Below are 26,281 nucleotides of genomic sequence, written 5' to 3' on the forward strand. Positions count from 1 at the left end.
TATGCCTACTCATAGGGGGATTGCCATGGCTAGGTTTATAGATAGTTGGGTAGTTGGCATAAATGAGTGGGGTAAGAGTCCGAGGAGATTAATTCTGTTCCATTGGTCTATATCTCTGTTTTGGTACCAGTACCATGCTGTTTTGATTACTGCAGCCTTGTAATAAGTTTGAAGTCAGGTAGCATGATGCCTCCAGCTTTGTTCTTTCAGCTTAGGATTCACTTTGCAATGTGGGCTCTTTTTTGATTCCATATGAACTTCAAAGTAGTTTTTTCCAATTCTGTGAAGAAAGTCATTGGTAGCTTGATGGGGATGGCATTGAATCTATAAATTACCTTGGGCAGTATGACCATTTTCACAATATTGATTCTTCCTAACCATGAGCATGGAATGTTCTTCCATTTGTTTGTATCCTCTTTTATTTCATTGAGCAGTGGTTTGTAGTTCTCCTTGAAGAGGTCCTTCACATCCCTAGTAAGTTGGATTCCTAGGTATTTTATTCTCTTTGAAGCAATTGTGAATGGGAGTTCACTCATGATTTGGCTCTCTGTTTGTCTGTTATTGGTGTATAAGAATGCTTGTGATTTTTCCACATTGATTTTGTATCCTGAGAATTTGCTGAAGTTGCCTATCAGCTTAAGGAGATTTTGGGCTGAGACAATGGGGTTTTCTAGATATACAATCATGTCATCTGCAAACAGGGACAATTTGACTTCCTCTTTTCCTAATTGAATACCCATTATTTCCTTCTCCTACCTAATTGCCCTGGCCAGAACTTCCAACACTATGTTGAATAGGAGTGGTGAGAGAGGGCATCCCTGTCTTGTGCCAGTTTTCAAAGGGAATGTTTCCAGTTTTTGCCCATTCAGTATGATATTGGCTGTGGGTTTGTCATAAATAGCTCTTATTATTTTGAGATACGTCCCATCGATACCTAATTTATTGAGAGTTTTTACCATGAAGCGTTGTTGAATTTTGTCAAAGGCCTTTTCTGTATCATTGAGATACTCATGTGGTTTTTTGTCATTGGTTCTGTTTATATGACGGATTATGTTTACTGATTTGCATATGTTGAAGCAGCCTTGCGTCCCAGGGATGAAGCCCACTTGATCATGGTGGATAAGCTTTTTGATGTGCTGCCGGATTCGATTTGCCAGTATTTTATTGAGGATTTTTGCACTGACGTTCATCAAGGATATTGGTCTAAAATTCTCTTTTTTTGTTGTGTTTCTGCCAGGCTTTGGTATCAGGATGATGCTGGCCTCATAAAATGAGTTAGGGAGGATTCCCTCTTTTTCTATTGATTGGAATAGTTTCAGAAGGAATGGTACCAGTTCCTCCTTTTACTTCTGGTAGAATTCGGCTGTGAATCCATCTGGTCCTGGACTTTTTTTGGTTGGTAAGCTATTAATTATTGCCTCAATTTCAGAGCCTGTTATTGGTCTATTCAGAGATTCAACTTCTTCCTGGTTTAGTCTTGGGAGGGTGTATGTGTCAAGGACTTTATCCATTTCTTCTAGATTTTCTAGTTTATTTGCATAGAGGTGTTCATAGTATTTTCTGATGGCAGTTTGTATTTCTGTGGGGTGGGTGGTGATATCCCCTTTGTCACTTTTCATTGTGTCTCTTTGATTCTTCTCTCTTTTCTTCCTTATTAGTCTTGCTAGCAGTTTATGAATTTTGTTGATCTTTTCAAAAAACCAGCTCATGGATTCATTGATTTTTTTGAAGGGTTTCTTGTGTCTCTATTTCTTTCAGTTCTGCTCTGATCTTAGTTATTTCTTGCCTTCTGCTAGCTTTTGAATGTGTTTGCTCTTGCTTCTCTAGTTCTTTTAATTGTGATGTTAGGGTGTCAATTTTTTATCTTTACTGCTTTCTCTTGTGGGCATTTAGTGCTATACATTTCCCTCTACACACTGCTTTGAATGTGTCCCAGAGATTCTTGTATGTTGTGTCTTTGCTCTTGTTCTTTAGATTTTTATCTTCATCAGTGCTGAGTTTCTTTAGAGAGGATTTGTAATGGTTTCCACAATCACTTGAGTGTACTGCCTACAAGGGACCATTCCACATTCCGCTCTAGGTTTGAAATTGTTATATTTTATAGTTGATGTGAATTCACAATGTAAACCCATGGATTGACAAGCTAGTTTACTCTTTGGAGAGATATTTTCCTTCCACTTAGCACCCAGATTAAGGCCTGGTATAATTTGAAGTAACCTAGGCACCTGAGGTGCAAAATTGAAGAAGTTGCTAAAAAAAATTCTGACTGGGTGCCTCCTTATGGGAGAGACACCTAGCTTGCCTAGTCCCCAGCCTCATCAAATGAATGTAGACCGGTTCTAATCACTTTTCTGTGTAGCATAAGTAAGCATTAGGCTTTATATTCTGCTATGTCCCATGCCATTATTAAAACAAAAATTCAAAGTTTCCAGGGTTATCTACAGCCCTCTAGATGCAAACCTACTTTTAGCAATTGCTTATTGTTCAAGGTTACTATTGTCACTTTACTTTTAGTTCTATGGGTTCTTCTTTTTGTGACAACTTAGCATTGTTTTTAAAATAATATTTTAACTGACATTTCAGTTGTTTCATTTTGAATTTCCATCCAGGCTATCTAGAATGCCATACTCGCAGCAATGAAAATCACATTTTCCTTTGTAAAGGATGTTTGATAACTACATTTTGAGGTCATTCTTAAAATAAAACATTGAAGATAAATATTACCATATATTTATCATATGATTAGAAAAAATGTGAACTTTTTACATTAGGAGAGATATATTGAACAGAACACTTAGTTATTTTTACGATGGTCTACCAAGCAAAATCAGTCTATATGAATAAGACTGAACTTGTTCCAAAAAATAGCCTTAAAAGTAACAAGGTGGATATGAAATATCACAGTGCTCTATGATTAACAAAAACAATTTTTTTCACATTCACCCTTTCAGAGGATTTAAATGCGTTAGAAGATGAACTTGCTAACCATGATAAATATTTACTTGGAGAAATGTGAGGAGGGGTTATGCATGAGCCTGGACCAACTCCAGGTGCACTAAACATTAGGACCTGCATCTTTTACATCCTCATGCCTATTTTCTAACCCCTGAATTATACTGGTCTTGCTGAGTTGCTTGAATGGGTACTGCAGCTTTCATAAAGTAAATAATTTCCTTCATTTTTTGCATGAGGACCATTTTGTCAGCAAGCTAGTGTTCTAACGATCATCTTACTATGGACTAACAAATCTTAATCTAAAATGTGTCTTAAATTATCAATATGTTGATAATCAAGAGAAGCTAATATTTCAGACATGGGAAAATTAACTACTTTGGTTGCCTAATGATAAAGAAGCATACTGTACAAACCATTGTTTTATTCCATAAGACCACCATGGTGACTGGTTATAGGGTCTAAATAGTTCCCTGGGGATCCATAAGTATTAACATAACTACAAATTTTACTGAACCATGAAAACATTGTCACTAAGAAAATCTGTTTCAATATTTGCCTACATGCAAAACATGAAAACACTTTGCCTGTTTTTATTTACTGTAGCTGTTTTCCATGTGTATGTGTTTACACTTATGTGTGTGTGCCTGATTTGCGTATAGAGTAACCTTCTGTGTCTTTTTTCAAAGACAGAGGAATGAGTTATGATCATCAAAAGCTTCTGTCAACTACAACCTTAGGCTCAAACCTTGCAAGAGGCCTTCAGTCCCCAGTGTGAATAAGTTAGATCTAGTCCCAATGAAGAATCAACAAGGATCATCCTGTGGCTCGTTTCACTGGGGCAAAAAACAGGTGCAAGGCCCACATTTCTAACTGCTTGGTGCCTTGTTATTATTTTTATGAATAGTCGGTGCGTCAGGAACTCTACAGGGATCCAAGCCTTTCCTTGAGCCCAATCAAAGGATTAGTGTGATTCAGGCAGAGATTGAATCTGTGTGGAAAATTGTCCATGCTGAGTTCTATTAGAAGGAGCTGCTGAGTGAGCTTCATTACTAATTACAAGGCAAAATTACAGTCTCTAGAAATGAGAAACCAGTAAACAAAATAATAAAAGTCATTTTAATTATTAAATGACAGTGTTACAAGCTATATGCTACTTATCAGTGCCATAATGAAATACAGTAAATAGAAAAATATCCATATGGTCCATTCACTGTGATTTAATTTTGCATAATAGATTATTTTAATGATTTTTAAATGTGACTAATTATCAAATTGATAATTCCTTTCAGCAACCAATATCTATATTTTTTAACAGATGTACCAGTTTTTATTCACCAGTGCATTGTGTTGACTGAAGAACACTTGAAACTCTGAAAAGTCTTCTTTATACAGTCCAAGTTATCAGTGCCTAATGGTGCTAAGTGATGAATTGCTCCCATTTTAATAGAACAATCAGGGCCTAGTCTTTCCATTATCCTTCTCTGTGCACTTCCCGTCCACACTATTGTTGTGCTGATTAGCCAGCATTATTTGTAAAGACTTGGTAACTTGTAAGTCAGATATAACAGGTGATTCTTCCTTGTTATTTGAAAACCAAACATGTTTGATAATTTTTCAAGTTTGCAGAAATTATCGAAATGCCAATATCATTTTACTAGAAGCAATGAGCTGTTCTACTCAGTAAAACTGAATACAAAAATGACCTCTTATTTAGTATTTTTGAGAAATGGCAAAGTAAAAGTAATACTTGGAAATAGCTGTTTGTTGTTAAATCTGCTGATGTTGAAAATTGTATCTATTATCCATCTGTCTTATTAAGCTCTTGAAATAAGAGTTTATTAATATACATTTAATGACCATGTACATTAATTTTCAGGAAGTAGGATGTTATTATTAGTGCAAAATGACCTATTAGTGTTTTATACTTGATATAGTCATGCTTTTTATGGCACGCAGAAGAGGGTTATTAATAACATAGGTCATGTTTCTATAGCTATAATATTTAACCAAAACACTCCTTAAAATAAATATGCCCTATTTTTCTTTTAATATTTTAGTAAATACATATTGAATGCCTACTACATGCCAGACTAAAGTCATTCTACAAGAAGAAAATACTCAATTATTACCCAGAGGTATACACCAAAGAAATCTTATTTTTCATTACAACTAGGTGATTCATTGTTCAAAAGAAAATAATTTTACTAAACATGTTCCAATATAATAGCGTTTTATTAGACAATCTAGGAGATTAACTTAGTCCCTTATCACTGCAGTGTGTTTTATAGGATGGACACTCAGTGAAAAGAAGATTGTCAAGTGGAAACTGTGGCACACTCTTAAATCCCCCTAAAACATTACATTGTATTGTGAACCTAAGACATCTATTTTTGGTGGGAATAATATTTCAGAGCTGTTGCTTAGTGTTAACATTGTGACTGACAAGGAGATGGTTTTTTTCCTTTTGTGTTTCTGTATCCTAAAAAGACAGCTTATGATTTTCCCCATCCTTTTGAAAACTCTTAAGGAAACAATGCTGAAAAAAACTGAATAAAATTAACTACTGGCAAAATGTTGTTGGTAAAGGGAAAAAAAAAAACAGTGTTATTGTCCCATTATTTAAAATGTTCAAAGTATATTTCAGAGTTGTATCAATATCTTTCTAATTAAAACAAAATGGGATTCACAAAATAAGGTCCGTTTTGCTTTCTTTTACACAAAGGAGGAAAAAACCTGCTATAGGCTAGAGAAGTGGTGCTGAAGATTATACTTAGAGAAAAGAGATATATCTAAGTGAGAAAATATGGCAAGCAAAAGCCTGAATGTAGAAAGGGAAGGAAGAGGAAAGAAGATGTGATTAGTTCCATTGTATATAAATTAAAACATGTAACTTGAAAATCAAGACCTTAGAAAATATGTACAAGTTAAGCACACTGGCAAGAAAAAACTGACAAAGGCTACAAATGTTGACTTGTATTAGATTATAATAAGGAATTTCATTTAGACTCTTTTACCTTTAGATTAAAATCTACTTTTCATTTAGATTATAATAATTTATTTATATTATTTTATATTTTATTTATATGTTATTTTATACATATCATAATTTAAATGATATTTATTTTTGCAAATCTGTCACTGAAATACACACACAAATAATTTCAGACAATGGTAGAACTATTTTATTTCTTTCTCTGTAACAATAACATTGTCATTAGATTTTTCTTTTCTAATTTCTTTTCTAATATGTAATGGAATTCATGAAAATTAGTTTTCAAATAATTATTCCAAGGATAATTTTAAATGTAGTATTGTGTAGTACTTTTTTTCTTTAGTTAATATCCAAACTATAAAACCTTAAAGTTATTTGTTGCATTTTATATTTATCTAAATGTATGTAGTTGTATATGAGCACGTCTGTGGACATTTTTCTCAAGGTGGCGTTTTTTTCCTGATGAATAGCTTTCTTTTCCATAATTTCTTCTGCATTCTCCTTACAACATCTAGAATAATATTTATAGACAGTGTGACATTTTAATTGCTTTAAGAACATTCAACATTGGTAATAATAGAAAGTGCTGAGTTAGTCCTTATTATGTGATGCAACTTTCTAAGCACTATATGTGAATTACCTAATAAGTAATTGCTATAACTATACCCATTTTGCCAACAAAGAAAGGTTATATAACTTGCCTAGGGTCGCATTACTGGTAGCTAGGAAAGTAGATACTCTAATCCAGACAGTCCAGTTGTCTGAACTGTCTAAATTTAAAAATTCTTTTGTTTCCTTTTTAAAAAAATACAATAAGCTGAACATGTTTAAAAGGTACAATTTGATAAATTTTGACATATGTATATACCTGTGAGAATATCACCAACCTCAAGATAATGCAGCTATTCATCACTCCCAAAAGTTTCCAAGGGCCTGGTTGGAATCCCTTCCTTTCATTCCTCACCAATCCTTCCCCCACCTTATGCTCAGGCAATCTCATTTGCTTTCTGTAACAACAAATTGGTTGTCACCTTCTAGAATTTTAAATAAATGGAACTATACAGTATGTACAATTTTGTCTTGCTTTTGTCACTTAGCATAATAATTTTGAGATTCATCCATGGTATGTTTATTAATAGCTATGTCTTTATATTGATAGTATTTCCTTGCACAAATTTTTCCACTGTTTGTCCATTCACTTGATAATTGATATTTGGTATTTTCTAGATTTTCACTAATGCAAATAAATCTGCTACTGACATTTGCATAGAAGTATTTGTTATAGACATGTAATTTCATTTTCTTGAGCAAATAACTAGGAGTAAAGGGCTAAATGCTATTGTAGGTCTATATTGAACACTTTAAGAATCTCCAAATGTTTTCCAAAGTGGTTGTATCATTTTATTTACCCACCAGCAGCCCTGGAAAGTTGTAGTTTCTTCACATTTTTGCCAACATTAAATGTGATCAGTCTTTTTACTTTTAGCTATTCTAACATATTTAGTAATATATAATTGTATTTTTAACTTTCATTTCATATAGAAAAATGATGCTGAACATTGTTTCGCATGCTTTTCTGCCAATAGTATATCTTCTTTGGTGAAGCATCCAAATCGTCGCCCAACTTTTATTGGTTTGTTTTCTTGTTATTGTTTTAAGAGTTTGTTATTCTTAGTAAAAATTCTTTATTAGATATATTATTTGCAAATATTTTCCCTCAATCGATTTTCATTTTATTAACAGGATGTTTCAAAGAGTAGACATTTTTCACTTTGATAAAACAAATTTATCAATTAATTATTTTATACGCTATACTTTCGGTGTTATATATAAGAAATCTTGGCTTATCCCAAAGTCATGAGATTTTATTGTATGGTTTTATTGTAAAGTTTTATAGTGTTAGGTTTTAAATTTTGTTCTAGTACACATTTGATTTTCTAGATTTTTCTACATGGCACATACAAATAGATATCTAATTCTTTTAGCACTGTGTTGAAAAATTATTCTTTAGAAGCTGAATTTCTTTTGTACCTCTGTCCATATATATATATTTCTGGATTATCATTTCCATTTATTTGTTTTTCTGTCTTTGCTTTGATGTCACAGTATTTTGATTACTATACTTTTATATACGTGTCTAAATCAAGTAGTGTTTATCTCTTTTAAAGTTGGTTTGTCTAGTCTAGGGCCTTTGCTTTTCTATATGAATTTTTGAATGAGTCTGGTACACACATGCAAAAAAAATCCTCTTGTGAGTTCGATTGAGATTTCATTAAACCTGTAGATCACCCTAGGAAGAGCTAACATGTTGATAATATTGAGTCTTCTGAACCACAATCATAATGTATCTGTCGTTTTTTAGTTCCTTAGTTTATTTCTTTAGTATTTTGTTGTTTTCAGTGTGCAAGCTTTCTACATGTTAGATTTATCCCTAAGTATTTCATGTTGTTCCAGGTTATTGCTACATTTTAAATTTTAGTTTTTGATATTTGTTGTATTTAGAAATACTGTTGATTTTTGTATATTGATTATGTAACCTGAAACCTTGCTGAACTCGTAAATTAATTTTTGTAGATTTCTGTAGATCTGTCACAATATCTACATGTACAAGCATGCCATCTACAAATAAAGACAGTTTTACTTCTTTCTGTCTAATCGACATGCTTCTATTTCTTTTTTCTTAACTTATTCCACTAGCTAGAACCTCCAGTATAATGTTAAACAGAAGTGTTGAGGGTAGTTATTATAATTTTTTTCTTGTTTCGATCTTATGGAAAAGGTATTCAGTCTTTCACTATTAAATACAATATTAGCTGCATATTTTCATAGAACCACTTGGTTGGATAAATTACCTTCTATTCTTAGTTTTCTAAGAATTTTCCCTAGGAACAGGTTTTGGATTTTGTCTACACCATTTTCTCCATTGAGATGATCACATGGATTTTTAATAATTATCTTCCAATATGGTGAATTACATTGATGGGTTTTCTAATGTTAAACCTTCAGTCTTAGAATAAGCCCCGCTTGGTAATTATGTATTATATATTTTTATTGTTGGCTTCAATTTGCTAACATTTTGTAGAGAGCTTTTGCATCATGTTTAGGAGATGTTTTTTTCTTTCTGTTTTTATATTGTCAGAGTAATTCTGGGCTCCGATAGCTCCCTCCTTTTCATTTCTTTAGAAAAGCTTGTGTAAAGTTTGTATGATATATTCATTAAACATTTGGTGGAACTTAATAGTGAAGCCACATGAGACTAGAATTTTCTTTCTTCTTTTTTTTTTTTTTTTTTTTTTTTGAGATGGAGTCTCGATCTGTTGCCCAGGCTGGTGTGCAGTAGCGTGATCTCGGCTCACTGCAACCTCTACCTCCCAGGTTCAAGGTATTCTCCTGCCTCAGCCTCCCAAGTAGCTGGGACTACAGGCAAGTGCCACCATACCCGGCTAATTTTTTTTTTTTTTTTTTTTTTTTTGTATTTTTAGTTGGCCAGGATGGTCTCAAACTCCTGACCTCGTGATCTGCACGAAATGGCCTCCCAAAGTACAGGGATTACAGACATGAGCCAGGGCGCCCAGCTGAAACTAGAATTTTCTGACTGGAAAGAATTTTAACTACAACTTGAAGTTTGTTAAAAATAGATACATGGCTGTTCAAGATATCTACTTCTTATTGAATAAATATTGGTAGTTTGCGTTTTTCAAGCAACTGGTTGATTTCCTCTGTTGTCAAATTTACTGGCATAACGTTGTTCGCAGTATTCTTTATTATACTTTTAATATATATAGAATCTGTAATGATATGACCTCTCTTATTCCTAATATTGGTGATTTGTGTCACCCCTCACCCCTCTCTTTTTCTTGGTAGTCTGGCATAAGATGAATCAATTATTTTTCACATTATTAAAAACTATCTTTTGATTTTATTGATTTCCTCTATTTACTGTTTTCTATTTTGATTTATATCAATCCTTGTTTCCTTTTTCTATTATCTTAAGGTTTAATTTACTATTTTTCTCTAGTTTCTTAGGGTTGAAACTATAGTCATGAATTTGAGAACTGTTTTATTTTTCCTAATACAGATCTAGTGCTATAATTTACTTCTGAGTTCTGCTTTACTAGCATCCTATATATTTTGACATGTGTTTTCACTTTCACTCAGTTCAAAATACTTTCTAACATACTTTTTGATTTTTACTTTGACCTATAGGCTATTTAGAGTTGTATTGTTTCATTTTCAATACTTGGGGATTTTCCAAGCGTCCTCCAGTGATTTATTTCCAATTTAATTCCACTTTGGCCAGAGAACATATTTTGCATGACTTGAATCATTTTAAATTTTGGAGTTGGAGGACTTATTTTCTGGCCCAGAATATTGCTTACTTTGGCAAAAGTTCCATGTATACTTAAAAAACTGTGAATTATTCTGTTGCATACAGTATTTTATAAACATCGATGAGCTGGTTGATAGTATTTTTCAGGTCTTCTATATTGTAATCTATATTTTATCTTTTTATTGTACCAGGTAGAGTGTTGAAATCTTTAACTATAATTGTGGATCCATTTTCACCTTTCATTTCTACTATTTTTACTTTATATATTTTGATGCTCTATTTTCATTGCACTCAATTTAAAATTTTTTATATCATCTTAAAAATTGATGACTTTATTATCAAAGAATGACATTCTTTATTCCTGATAAAGCCTTTGCTTTGATAATCTACTTCATCTGGTATCAATATAATCATTCCACCTTTCTTTTGATTAGAGTTATCATGACTTTTTTTATTCTTTTACTTATGATATACTCTGTCTTTCTATTTAAACTGGGTTTCTTGTAGATAGTACATAATTGGGTCATTGTGTCCATGTCATAAGTCAAAAATGTATACTGTAAGCCACAAAGCAGCCATTAAAATGATAAAAACAAATAACCATAAAGCCCAAAAAGAAGATAAAAATGGAATCATAAAAGATCCTCATTGGATTCGAGAACAGTCAAATAAAGAGAAAAAACCTGCTGTTTAAAATGGTGTGTTTTGACTGTTTTCATTCATTTTGTTTTCCATTTGTCTGATGTATTCTTTGTTTACTTTTTCCTTTTTATCTGACTTCTTTTGAATTAAATGAGGACTTTATGATTTTATTTTATCTACATTGTTGGCTTATTGGTTATTTGTTTTTATCATTTTAATGGCTGCTTCGTGGTTTATAGTATACATTTTAACTTATGTTGTTAAGTAATACGTAATTTTGCACATCTTAGAATTATAAAATACAATACTTCTGTCTTTTCAATCTTTGTTTTCTTATTGTCACACATTCAGTTTTACATATGTTAAAAACTACACACTGTATTGATTTTATTTTTGTTTAGTTAACTAGTTTTAGGAGATGTAAATAACATTAAAAATTATCCATAGTTACCATTTCTACGATCTTCATTTCTTTGTGTAGATTCATATTTCATCTGGTATAATTGTTCTACTACCAGAAAGATTTATTTAAACATTTTATTTTCAGTACTGTCTGTTGGTGGTAAATTCTTTGAGCCTCGCTGTGTCTGAAATGTCTTTTTTCTGCTGTTGCTTTTGAAAGATACATGTGCTAGGAACAGAATTTTTGGCTGACAGCTGTTTTCTCTCAGTACTTTCAAAGATATTGCTCCACTCTTTCCCCACTTTCATTCTTTTCAATGATAAATCTGCTGTTATCTTTATCTCTGTTCTTCTTTACGGTCTATGCCATGTGTTTTTCTTTTGCTGTTTTAATAATTTTTGTTTTATTTTTATCACTAATTTAGGGCAATTTGGTCTTATGTGCCCTGGTGTAGTTTCTTCTTTTACCTTTCTTTTTCTTTTCTTTTCTTTGTATTCTTTCTTTTTCATTTTTTTGTAATTTGGATTTATTGCTGTTTGGATCTATAAGTTCACAGTTTTCTTAAAATTTAGAAAAGATTCAGCCGTTGCTTTTCACATATGTTTTGACACTCCCACATCCTTTTCTCTGGTGACTCTAATAACACACATATAAGGCTACTTATGATTGCCCAACAGCTCACTTATGCTTTGCTCATTATTTTTTGTGTGCCTTTCTCCACTACATTTTATTATGAATAGTTGTTTTCATTATAGTTTTTGTTTCTAGATATTTAATTTGTTTTTATTTATTCCCTTCATATTTCTACTCATATTTTTGAATATACAGGAAACAGTTATAATATATATTTAATACCTGAGTGCCAGTTCTAACCTCAATTCTGGGTGACCTTCATTGCTTTATTCTTCTTCTCATTATGGGTCTAATTTTTCAGGTTTTTTTGCATGCATGCTGTTTTTTGACTGGATAGCAGATATTATATTATAATTTTTATCTTTTTGGTTACTGAATTTTTTTTATTCCTCTGTCTTCTTGAGTTTTTTTCCTAAGACACCATTAAGTCACTTGGAAACTGTTTGATCCCTAATTTGCTTTTAAGATTTGTTAGACTGGACCAGAATAATGCTCAGCAGACATCTGATTATTTCCCACTACTGAGATAAGGCCCTCCTGCATATTCAATTCAATACCATGAATCATGAGGTTTTCTAATCTTTCTGGCAGGATTAAGCACTATTGCAGACCTGTGTGAGTGCCAAACACTATTATCTTTGATCCTTTCAGGTAGCTCCTTTCCTGTCTTTTGATAGTTTACTCACATGCATATACTGATTAGTTTTCTGTTCAATACTTGAGGGACACTCTCTGCAGATCTCTGGATTCCTTTTCCTGGACAGCTCTTTTCTCTCTAGTGCGTTCACCTACATATTCTGGTCTCCTCAGCCTCCTTGAACTCTCAGCTCCATCTCTTCAACTCAGGGGGTCCATCAGGTTCCCTTAGTCCCTCTCTCTTGTGAAGTGGTATTGAAACCCTCTCAAGGCAGTAAGCTGGGAGCAGTCATAATGCTTACCTAATTTGTTTCCCAACCCTGGGTGATAACTCATTTTCATTGCCTGATGCCTACTGATATTATCTTGTAATCCAATGTTTCATTTTGTTGCTGTTGTTACCTTTTCCTGTTACTCCGACTTAACTAGAAACAGAAATTGGCGATCCTTCTACTCAAGATTCTCCAGAGAAATAGACCAATAGACTGTGTGTGTGTGTGTGTGTGTGTGTCTGTGTGTCTGTGTGTCTGTGTGTGTGAAGAAATGTATTATAAAGAATTGGTTCATCCAATTTTAGAGACTAGCAAGTCCAAAATCTGTGGGGTGGACTAACAGGCTGGAGATCCAGGAAAGCTGAGAATGTAGTTCCTGTCCAAAGACCAGTAGACTAGAGGCCCAGGAGAGCCGATGTTCTAGTTCAAGTCCTAAAACAATTTACTGTAGAATCAGAAAGCTTAAATGTTGAAGGGAAAGTCCAAGGGAAGCCTCTGGAAAAATTGCTATTGCTTAAGAGCAATCTTTTTATTGCATTAAGGCTTTCAACTGATGTGACCCACCCATGTAATAGAGTGCAATATACTTTACTTGAAGTCTACCAACTTAAATGTTATACTTATACAAAAACAGCCTCACAGAAATACTCAGAACTCTGCTGTTGTGTTGTCTTCTTTCCTCATGAAAACAAAATCCCTGCTATACAAATAACTAATTAAATAAGACAAATCTTGTACTCAAAGCCAGATGATGGGTTTTTAATTTTATTGTGCTACTTACCACCTCTGTGACATTACTAGAACTCAACATTAGACCACATTTAAAGCTTTTATGCTTACCCAGGTAATAGGATACTTGAAAATTGTGTCTCCATTGAAGGAAAATCATGCCTTCAAAGTATATTTTATGTAATACCACTGAATAGGAACTCTTTTTCCTAACATAACATGGCTCTATTATAGGTGAGCAAAGTCAAGTCACCACCACATGTCAGAAAATCCACAATCAAAATATTTAAAACACATATTCATTTTAATAAAGTTATTTATTATATCACCGCTTGATCATTTATTGTTTACTAATATTACTAAAAGACAAATAATAGCAGAAAAGAAAATAAATATGAGAGAAAACATGAAATTGAGAAAACTCATACATTAGCTCTTTTTTCCCTTATACATTTGAAAAAGATTGCTATTATGTGAACTAGAGTGTGGTCTAAATCTATCTCAGCTCAGCTCAGGGACAACTTGGAATATGGATTGAGAAAAGTAGAAGAGATTTTTTCTAAGATGCATGCTAGCTCTCTCTTGAATGAAGTGTTTTATAAGCTAAGGCCTTATAAAAAATGTGAAGTAATTTTGCTTTTTTGTCTGTTGTGAACACTCTTCCTGAAAAATGTGATTCCAATTAATATGCTGCAAAGGAGAGAACTTTTGCCTTTGCTTTGAATGTTTCATAAATGCTACATTAACTCTGGATTCACAAATATAAATATTTTGTTTCCTGTTTACCAAATTTTAGAAAGAGACTGTTGGCAATTGAACCAAAATATTTAAGTTGAACTTTTATAGGTATGTGAATTAATTAAAATAATATTTTACTACCCTAAATTTTCATTGACCCTTAATTCAATTCAAAGTATCTTTATTACCAGAAAGGAATCAATTTGAAGGCATAGATAAAAATGTAATTGATGTATTTAGTTAATTTATTTACCCCCTGGTATTTATTTCAGGAGGAAATTTGGTAATTTTTAAGTGAAAAACTGTCATCTTACTTACCTAGAACCCCTGGCAATATCAGCTCCTCTGTCAGTATCACAGCTGCAACCACTTAAAGCATCCTTATAATCTATCAAACTTCCAATTATACATAGTTCTATCATACTATTTACAACTGCTTATATGTGTCTAGTACTCATGGTATAGTCCTTCGTCTGAGCACAGAGAACACCATGAGGTTTCTCAGGATACTCTTTTCACTTATCCTTACAGGTCCTGGAACATGTGAATTCATTACTGAATGTAACCTTAGGATTACAGCATTTATTCAGATCTTCTTATAGCATCTGCTCTTCCTCTGAAAAATATTGGCCTTCAAGGAGATCTCACCATGACTCATCCGTCATATCCATCATTTTGACTGTTGTTTCTCCTTCTAATTTCACTTTGTCTTTCAAGGATAGATACCATCTACTTTTTTAATAATAATAATAGATAGACAATATTATTTATTTATTTACTTATTTATTCAATTTTTAATTTTGTGGGTACCTATTAGGTGATATTATCTACTTTTATATGAGTTGTTTTATTGTTTTGTTTGTAAGGATGCATATTTTTAGATAAATTACTTAGCATTTTCTTTGAAAATTAGTTAAGAGAACATTATTAAAAGAAGATTAGTTTGCAATTAAAATATAGAAGTGAAGGTTCAGTTGTTGCAAATAAGTTCCTAATGGAGAAATAAATGTGGAAAAGTTTGCACTCAAGGGTCTCCCACGGATGATCTAAATTAACAGTGCTCAGGCATGCTGGCCTTTTTCATTCCTAAATCATTCTTTAAGAAACCCACAAATGGAGACGTAGCATCTTCACAGAAGTCCAGTGGAGCCAGCGTGCTGTCTGAAGTAATGTTCTCACCTCTAGAGGAGGGAGTGGGCTTTTTGAAATTAGCAAGGATGGCTTTGATATATTCTCCTGCCTGTCATGAAAGACTCCACTTCATCTGGCTTGTGTTCTTCCTGCCTGCCTCTGATTGATTTCATGTAATCCTGATGTGCTCTTTGTCATTGCCTTTCATGAGGCCAATTTCCTGCAGGTGGTAGTTCATTGCTTTATCATAATACAATAATATCTTGTAGTATCTTTTTTTCTCCAGTCAAGCTGAGGTATTATCTGCAGAGATAATAAAAATATTTTCTCTCAGATAACATTTTAGATATGTCACCTCATTAAACCTTCCTAAGCTCTTTTGATAGGTTGCAAATGTTACCATGTCTGCTTGAAAAATTGGGAAATTGAGACTCTGCAAGTTATACAATTTGCCTTTAACTTGCAGAAAAAGTGTCAGGTATTGACATGGTATCCCAAATGTATATTTCAAGCTATTTCTCTTGTTTTATTAAGTCAAGTTTAGACTCATTTGTTCAGGAAATTAGCCAATCCTAAATGACAGAAGACACTGGATATGTCCTAAATTTCCTACTCATTCACTAATTCAACAAAACTTACAAAGTTCTGCCAACCTACGTAGATTGTTTCTAACAATACCATAATTCCAAGACACTATTTTTCATAGTAGCTTATTTGGGACTTTTGGTTACTGAAAATGCAGGGGATCAGCCCAGGCTTGGCATACTCATTTATACAAATTGCAATGTAAGTCAAATTATATCTTCTTACACTTTAAAAATGAATATAAATAGTGTACCATTACTAGTCTTATTAGTCTCATGTATTTGGAATAATACAGGTCTTTAATAATACTTATTCTTTTGGCAATATAGTCAGTAATTTGAAATCCTGTGTCCTGAAAACTTTTCAACACATGAAAGAAATGTTTCCAGTTCCATGAAATGTGCAATCGTATGTGTTAACTAGTATTGGTTAAACCAGCCCAATCACCAAGGAGGCAATTCACTTTACTTTGATGCTCCTTAGCTTTAGTTCTTCTGTTATAGAAATATGATTTTCTTCCCTCCGCCCCTCCCACTAGTTCTACTGAGGAAACACTATTAGGAAAACAATATTTTTGTTATGCAAAGCAAGCTAATTGTTAGGTTAGCTAGCACTTATAAGACTTAAATAATTTTATTTTAATATATTCTTGATTTTTTCCCCTAGAGTTCTAATTTTTATGTATAATGCCAATTAATTCATTTATCAATAGATATTTGGAAGCAAATTTTATGTAATTTGGTGTAAAATTTTAATAAACAGTGAACAAGAGAGAACATCCACTTATTCTATATGTTTTGTTTTACTAGTTTCCTTTGAGTAAATAAAATGTTACTTAATCATATAAATTCTTTCCTCCAGCATTAATGAATCCATTATAAGGTACCAAGCTAAATCTTCAGCTTTCATGGAAAATTTGCTTTGTTTCCAAGATATACTAGCTATCAATAAGTGCAAAGATGGTACAAATTGGTACTGTACTTTTTTCTTTGCATGGGTTATTTGTTTAGTTGGTTATAAATTTTGTGTTGGATTCAATCTAATTTATCATTTCTTATAATTATGAAATCTCTTACATATTGCCAGAGACCAATAAACCAATGAAATCATGTAACATCTCCTGATACAGTGGTGTTTTTAGATACATAGAAATTTTAAAAAATAAATTATTGGGTTGTTATTATGCACTTATGAATTATTACAAAGTGTTAGTATAAAGTTGATGAACTTGTCATTTCATATGTTAATGTTTCTTAAGTTTATTATGTTTATTTTTCTATTGTTAGAATATTTTTAGTTCTAGACAACTTGGAAGTGTATCAATTTCCATTTTAAAAAATTGTGAGGGTAAATTGAATTTCAGTTTAGATTATAAAATGACATTTTTTAAAGAAAACTTTATGAAAGGAAGAAATCATGGATACAAAGACAAAAAGATCAATGGAGGGAGGAAAAGGAGAGGAAGATGTAGGTGAGAGAAAGCTCATTCAAAGGAGATGCCACTTTCTGGGGAGAAGGAGGTAATTTATAAGACGAAGTAGCAGCAGCAGTTAACAAAAAGGCCTGAGAGACTGTGACAGCCTGAAACAGGTGTGTATTACTCTTAAATGAGAAAAGACTGTCCAAGGTCATTAAGAATTAGAAAAGAAGAAATAATTAATTTTAACAAGACATAGAAAGACATTTATTTCCCACATTTGAGACTATGTGAAGGAGATAGAACAGAGATAGGAAGCATGGTGGAGAGAAAGTTGCAAAAGGTCAAATAGAAAATGCTTGGCATTTTTACAGTGTATTAATAATAACAAATATGACCTAGATTCTCAGTGGTGTGATTTTATAATAAGTTACAGGTGAAATATATATTACTTACTCTAGGTGATAAAATAGCAAAGGTTATAATAAAAAGAAATATGAGTAGACCAAAAATGAAGAAATTTCTTCTTTTTTTTTTGTTGGTTTGGAATTTTTGTTATTGAGTAGCCGTAATTAGATTCAGCAGCTCATATCCATCTGCAAACAGCCTCTCTGCTGTTCCACTAAGATGTGGATCCAAAGATGAAGTAGAAGAGACAGAGTAGACCTGAAGTATTCCAGAAGGATAAATCTTTTCCATTCCCTCCTCCAGCCAAAATGTCTATAAATTTGAAAGCATCAGGTTTGATTGCCCTTGATCTTCAGCCACTCTTCAACATAAAGATACCACATTGAATTTCAAAGCCTCTCAAAGCATTGGAGCCACAGTATTCCCCTTCCCACCATTTCAATGACTTGTATTTACGAGTGTCTATTATCAAAGGCAAGCATACCCCCAGACAAGCACAGAAAAACGGCACCCAAGTGGCCAGGTAATTCCCTATCTTTCTTTTTCAGTGTGCTATGCTAACTAACCAAGAGCTTGAGATAACCGTTGTACCTTCTGAAAACACAACTTCTGCATGTAGCTTTATTTATTTTCTACTCTAGTGTAAGCAGACCCACAACAAGCAACTTAACCCACAAGAAGAAACAAACACACTTTCCCTAGTTTTGCTATTTAAATGTTTTCACAAAAATCCAAAAAATTATACATAGATTCTAAACTGTTCACTCTTTCTCTGAGATTTTTGGTTAGCATGAATGTTAGATGTTGATTGTTTAAGCATGATCGGCAAGGCTTACATCTGTTTTTGCTGCTTGAAGAAAGAATAAATGAGCAGGAACGAGATGAAGAACATCATAAGAGGCCAGTCCTTCAATCCATCCAGTATGTCAGGGTCAGCTAACGGTCAGTAGCAGGGCCTGCTTGTCAATACCCACTCCAAATATATCTCAAGTGTATTAATTGCAGCAAGGACCCATTATGAATTCTTCAATGTTTTTTTTGGAATCTCCTTATACTGTATTTCTAAACTATACCACTTCCTGGAGGTACTAAGTTACATTCATTTACAACTTAGCAGAAAAGTACTATTTTAATTTTTCTTTATATTGTTCCTAAGTCTTTCCTATTTTTTAAGTTCTATGCCCCCAGGTTTCTTTCCAGCTTAAAGATATAGAACCTAAATCTATTATTTTGGGATTGGACAGCTATAAGCCTATTTAGCTTTTCACATGTATTATTAAGTATATTTTCTTCTATGCCCTTATGTCCTCGTCATTATTGTCTGTCTGTCTACAATTATCTCCTCCATCCATCTCTCATTTAACAGAGTAGTTTAATTTAACACAATGGTATTTTATCAGTGTTATTATAATACTCTTAAGCAAAAATTATGAAATCTGCACAATTCCTAATGTTGAAGCATTAATTTTGTATATAAAGACAGAATAATGTGTTCTGCTGGGTTTCTACTAAATCTTTTGTGGAACTCTGATATTATGCAAAAAAAAATGCTACTGAAAATGACACATTCTATAATTAATTACTTTTGGTGAAATACCAATTAAAAAACCAACTACATATCTACCTTAGCAATTTTCTGAGTTCGAGGTTATAAAATGTACCAATTTGATCATCATGATTTCTATTATGAAAAGTAGTATGTAATGGATTTATGTTAATTATAATGTCTGTAATTTTAAGGAACCAAATGGAAAATAAGAATGTCTCTTTTTCTCTGCACTAGTATTGATTTTCTTTCCCTGAGGTAAATAAGAGACTTTCTTGGAAAGAAATTGTATTTTAAAGAAAAAGAGAAAAAGGTTTTCAAAACTGCATGGAAGACATAAATTGATCTAAGAGAGACATAAGCTCAATAAATATTTTTCTATCATAAAAACATTTCTTTCATAAGAAAAATTCTGTATTCTTGACTAGAAGAGCTATTGTCTCTGCTTTTTATATCAAAAACTCAATCCATTATTTCTATCTCATAATGCTTTTTTCATCTCAGGCAGATGCAGGCTGATTTAACAAGCCATCATTTAAGTGTGTGCATTGTAATCTTTAGGACTCTGATTTTATACATTAAGAATATGAAAAACATATGGGAAAGATTTAAAGTATATTTCCTCTAGAAAAATCACTTTGCATTTGTAAACTCAGCAAGACCTTAATTAAAATCAATAGGTAAATTAAAAATATGTTTAATGCAAACTATTACTTTTAGTCTATCTCCCAAAACATCTATTTCACACCCCTCTTTTGTTCAACAACCATTCATTGAAAGCATGTACTGTATAACAGGTATAATATTAGCCAGCACTTTGCATTATCGAGCAAACAAGATGTTAATCCAAAAGTAATATAAAACCAAGGCAAAAGTGACCTGCATGCTCCATGAAACTGCATAGAAAAGGGCCTAAGACTGGTGCTCCTCTTCCTGAGCTGGCTGAATTAAATCACAAGAGTTTGACTGTGGCTTTAAGAGTTATTCTTTTAGTTACAAGTTTCCTTTCTCACATCTCCACATAGTTTTTCATCTGCAATAAAGCACTTATTTTATTACATCCACATTTGCTTCAAAAAAAGCAGATGTTTTTAATACCATTATTGGATAAATTTTGTCTAAATGCAGCCAAAACAAATCCTGCCATTGATCTCTTCTGAACTCTTGGGCAAGGGTCACAGTGCTCTGGGGTTTATCTTCCTGGTATGAGCTCATCGTTCAGAGTGTGTACCTCCTTTAGGGGTGCAGAATACCATATGGTGTGCAGAGGAAGTGCTGAAGGAGCAACATGTAGTTGAGTCAGTGTTTCTCAACCTTGTCTGATTTTAGGAGTCCCTTGGGGAGACTTAAAAACACAGATTCCTAGGTCTCCCTAAACTACCAAATCATAATCTCCAGGAGACACATCCACAAGTCAGATTTTTTGCAAGCTCCCCATATGATTCTTTGGATCAGACATGTTTGTGAAACACTGTAGTACAAAGGAGACTGATAAATACTTTCTAGGGAAAGCACAGTTTATAAATAAATTTTAAAGCCGGTTACTGCTGATGGACCTCAGATATGAAGGATCAGGTAAGGACTTAGTGATCCCAGTAGAATTTTAGCAGCTTAAAACTAAGGTAAAGTCTATATGTCTTTCATGTTTTCTATAAAATAGGTAAATAACAATCATTATATTTTCGCAAGAACCAGTATATGAAACCATCTTTTTCCATATGACCACTAAATAGGGAACGGGTTTGTGGTTGTGAGAGGAAATCCCCTATGTATTCAAAGAAACAGCAATTAATTCGAGTATGTTGAAATAAAACCTAAAATTCATCTCCTTTGCTCCTGTGGGCTAGATGAAATAAAGTCATGTCTGGCAAATATCACACTACTTTATTTTAGTAAAACTCAAAAATAATTTATAGCTTTTAGAAACTGACTTTGTAAGATGTGTATGGAGGAAACCCCTTGTCACATAGCCAAGTGCTGCCAGGAAGAACATTTATTGCAATAAATGTAGTTACGGTGAATCCCCTCTTAATGAAGGTATTTGGTCCTGTCTGGATGGAAGAATAAAACCAAAGTCCCAGTCCACTCTCTGGACAGAGAAGTCAATAGGTTTGCTAGTCTGGGTGTAGTTTGCTTATAAAATATGTATTTCTTAAAATGGAAAATATTACTTTTAATAGTTCCTTTTTTAAAAAAGGCTAATACTTGTCTAGACACAATACTACCAGTTTAGAATTACATTCCATCATAGTTGGTCATACCCAAATGCATCAGATAAAATTACTCTTTTTCTTGTATATTTTGAAAAATACTCATGATTTTCTAGATGCACTTTATATTTCCCACTGCATGGGATTTTATAAAGTTTAATAACTTTGTGTTTATTTCTACTATGATAGTCTACTTTTATCCTCTTTAGCTTTCTATTATTTTCCTAAAACTATTAAATCTGCCAGGGTTTTCAATTGAATTCAAGAACTATTTATTGAAGTTGTGTTAAGTGTCACACACTGTGCTAAGGCTGTAGGATACCATGATGAGTAGAATAAATCCTTAAAATATTTTTCTTGATTATGCTTCAGAGTAAAAAAAAGTATTCTACATTCGGAATATATTTTTTTTATTTTATACACCTGAAAAACCCTGGCATGAGAAGATCCTGGTATTAAAAAGACAAACATATAAAACTCTCACCTTTTACTTAACATTTGTCTATCCTAGGCTTGAAGAATTTCCCTCAATAGAAACTCCCTTCTTTAGAAAATCCCAACAGTTACAAAATTATTCCTTATCATGACCAAGTTTTATATCCCTAAATATTCTGACTGTTGGTAATAGTTGCTCATTTCAGGTAGCAGGAAACAACTCCATCATCTGGCTTTGATAACCTTTTTATGTCATAATCTTTATAGCCTAAACATCTCTTTATACCACTTACCATGTTATGGAGAATTTATTTTAACCTGTTTGCAACTTATTGTAATTATTATATTTTACTTTCTTCTATCACTTTCTTTTGTTTTTACTGAATATAATCTTTTCCCCTTATTTATTTTCTAATGTTTATTGGAATAATCACATTTCTATTAATCATTTTTTTTTACTGGTTTGAAATTTTTATTTTTTATTTTTATTCTTTCATTGGTTTTATCTCTAATATTTTTGAGCTATGTAAGAAACTTAGACTACATTACCCGAAAAATCCACATTTATTCTTATATTTCCATTAGTATTTTTCTTGTACCTTATTTTATTTTAGTATTTATTTATTTAAAAATGAATTTTCCATTTGACATTTCCAAACACTTTATTTTTTAACAAGCAATACACTGTCTTTGGGGATAACAAATGTCAATATTAGGAAATCCAATTATAAAAAAATACTACATCCAGTCTGGGGTAGATATATTTATTTTGGTAATGTACATTAAGTGGCACTAATTACACAGTAACTCTAAGATAACTAACATGAAACCACAGAACTGTAACTGTGCCACAGCTGCATGGACTTGGGCCTTCCTTGTAGAACCCATTTTCAAAAGACCAGATGCCTGTCCCAGAGCTATGCCAATGAAACCTGTTAAGGAGTAAAGCACTGAAGTTGTGTCTCGCCAGAGTACCTTGCTGTTGACAGATGATAGGCAGGGAACGTTAGTTATAAAGTAGTTGCAGCCTAATTTGCAAAGTTACCAGCTGTTTCTCTTTCGAGACAGAAGCAAGAAGTTAAGAAATTCTTTGAATTTGCCGTGGTGTGTCAGGCAGAAGTGTAGAGGAGGGTTGTTAAGAGTAGTGGTAAAAGGATCCTGGTAGGCCTGACGGATTTGACATCATTAAGAATCAGGGTTGGTTTCTAAATACTGGTAACAAGATGACGTGCCTTAAATTTGTAAACTGAGGTAAACTGTATATAAGTGAAAAAGGCCAGTGTTCATCCACTAAGACTAACCAACAGCACTTCAAAATTCACCTCCTAAGCACTGTGTTTCACAAGACAAGGCACCCAGAGTTTTTCTTCCCACATCTGGCTTGCAGAGTAGCTTTCGCATCCACTTCAAAAACTTCTCTCACTCCATCTTTGGTCTTTGCTGAACACTTCATGTACCCTAAAACGCCAATCCCCTTCACCATATCTCTGCCCTCTTCGAGTCTCACCCGCTTCTGCTTCATCTTGGCTAGCTCCCACCTTGTGTGCACATCATTCCGAAGATCCTTCTTGTTCCCAACCAGGCCGGTGGGCACGTTGGGACAGAAATGCTTGACTTCTGGGCTCCATTTCTCTGAGATGTTTTCTAGACTATCAGGGTTGTCAACGGAGAACACATAACATCAGTGTCTGAGTAAAAGAGGGACCTCAGGCGATCCTAATCTTCCTGCCTGGCTGTGTCCCACAAAGTCAGCTCTACGCGTTTCCCATCCTCAATATGGGCCACATAGTTCTGAAACCCTGAGGGTGCGCACCCCTCTGGGAACTGGTCCTTGCTGAAGACAATGAGCAAGCATGTCTTGCCACAGACTCCGTCACCGACACGGACAGGAACCATTGCTGGAGGACACTGGCCTGGGTGGCTGAAATTGTACAAAGTACCTTGAACTTCTCAGAGGACAGACTCAGGCGATGAATCCGAGTCCAGTCTCTTCGTGCCCAGGACGCCTGTCCGCGAGTCGCAAGCTGGGAAAGCAGGGCCGATAACTGAACTGGAGACCATGGACTCACGAGAGAACTGACGGAGGACGACGCTGGAAGGGAGCGCGAGCCAGCCAGGGTGGGCGGGCTGCCTCCAGCTGATTTGAAAACTCTCACAGGTGGTCATTCTTTCTCTTTTTATATTTGGTAGTCTTATTGAAAAACATGTTTATCCGTGTGTTTGTTCTTCTGTATCTTTGTTCAAGTGTGTTTCTTGTACTCTCCTTTTTTTTTTTTTTTTTTGGTTTCAGTTTTACTCATGCTCATTTCTTCATCCTCCCTTAGTAGTTCTTTCAGGGAGGGTCTGTGAGTGGTAAAATATCCATTTTTTAATGTTTGGAAATGAATTTACTTTACCTTTATTTTAGAATGCTAGTTTATCTGCCTTGAAGATTTTAGTTGACCTTTAATACTTCAACATATTAAAGGTATTTTCATTGTCTTCTGACATTTGTTATTGATGTTGAAAAGTATAGCGTTCTAATTGTCTTTCCTACCTAGCCCCATCTGACTTTTTTCCTTTGAGACTTTTTTTTTTCTTTCTTTAGTGTTCTGCAGCTTCACAAGTACTTGTGAATTTGTTTCTAGTTACCCTCTCCAGATTTTCACCTTTCATCTTTGATCTTGTTTTTCAATGTTCACCTCTAGAAAATTATCAGAAATTTTCTTATCAAATATCTCTTTCTGCTGTTTTTTTCTCTTACACTTATACCTTTTTTTAATCTGTGATACTTTTATCTTGACTCACTTTTCATATTTTCTATAACTTTATATTTATGATGTTTTATTGTGAGTGATTTTCTAAGAACTCTTTCCCAGTTTATTAATTTGCTCATCAGTTTGGTATTTATCTACTTCACCTTTTTGTATTGGCTATAGTTTTATTCATTTTTGGAAGAACATTTACAATATATCTTTAGTATTTATCATATCACCAAAATATTTTAGTTACAAAATTTCACAATACATCTCTAACAACTATTTCACATAATTAATAAATTTGGTAACATTCAAGAGAGGAACAGACATGGACCTAGATAACATTGAAGGTTTTGTTACACTCTATATATGCTTGTGAAGTTTTTGAAATAATTATGAAAGCATATTTATTTGGGGTTAATGGCCAGATGCATTTTCCCTGACAGTCATTAACCCTCAAGCCATGTCTCACTCCTAGGTCATTACTGTAATTATAAGCAAACATTTAAAAACAGCATAGGTATACTAGTGTGTGTATATATGTGTGTATATATATGTGTGTATGTATATATAGATGTATATTTGCACATAGGTGGTGTTATCATAGTTGGTATGTATAGGAGATTTCTGGGAATTTGTGTTCAATTCATTAATCACAAAAATTGGTTGATTAGATTATCTTTCATTTTTAATTCACATTATTATAATTAACTTGTAAGTACAGTTGGAGTGATGTAAGAATATCAGAAGCCACTTTTAATTATAAGCTTTATGTTGTAGTTAAGTAGACTGAAAGTTTACTATTAAATTGAAAACAGATCTTATTAGGAACATTTAATTCTGGCAAAGAAAATGACAATGTGGTATTTATGCTAATCATGTGGAGGTACAGATGTTAAAGAGAAAAGGGCTTGTTCCTTGTAGAGTATTTCGTACCATGTGTCCCAGTAAGAATATCTTCTCTTGGACTTGCTTTAGATATTGTAACAGCTGCTGAGTCTCTGATTGGGTATGAAGCCCTAACTCTGACTCCCACTACGCTAGTTCAAGCAGAATTAAGTCAGCAGAGCCACCACACAAACTCTCCTTTTAAATTGAGCTACAAGGGTAAGAGCTGAGTGATTATTATATCTAAGATCTATTTTTTCTTCCCACCAAATTAACCCCTGACAACCCACTTTCTACCATTCATTCTGTGCTTCTGTTACCTTCTGTTGGATAATATTTAGCTTTTTTTTTTTTTGGCATTGAGCCTAGTGTTTTTCTGTGGATATACTTGTACATATGTTTGTACTCAGAATTTATCTTGTATCTTCTTTAATACTACTAACAATACATTTTAGTTGAATATTTTCTAATTCAAAATAATTACTAAATGTTTGTTGTTTACTCAAATGTCATTCATATTATAAATAGTATGGGTCTTGGTGGCCAACCAGACCATGAAAAGCATCAAACTTGCAGATATCCTGAAAATAAAC

The 26,281-nt window shown here is 33.3% G+C and overlaps 1 pseudogene; it reads right to left on the minus strand.

The window, feature by feature from the left end:
- Nucleotides 1-22,821: 22,821 nt before the first annotated feature.
- LOC100449398 (transforming protein RhoA-like) lies at nt 22,822-24,128 on the minus strand (annotated as a pseudogene).
- Between the last annotated feature and the right edge of the window lie 2,153 nt (nt 24,129-26,281).

This window comes from Pongo abelii, chromosome 5, assembly GCF_028885655.2.
Source record: "Pongo abelii isolate AG06213 chromosome 5, NHGRI_mPonAbe1-v2.0_pri, whole genome shotgun sequence".
Taxonomy (NCBI): domain Eukaryota; kingdom Metazoa; phylum Chordata; class Mammalia; order Primates; family Hominidae; genus Pongo; species Pongo abelii.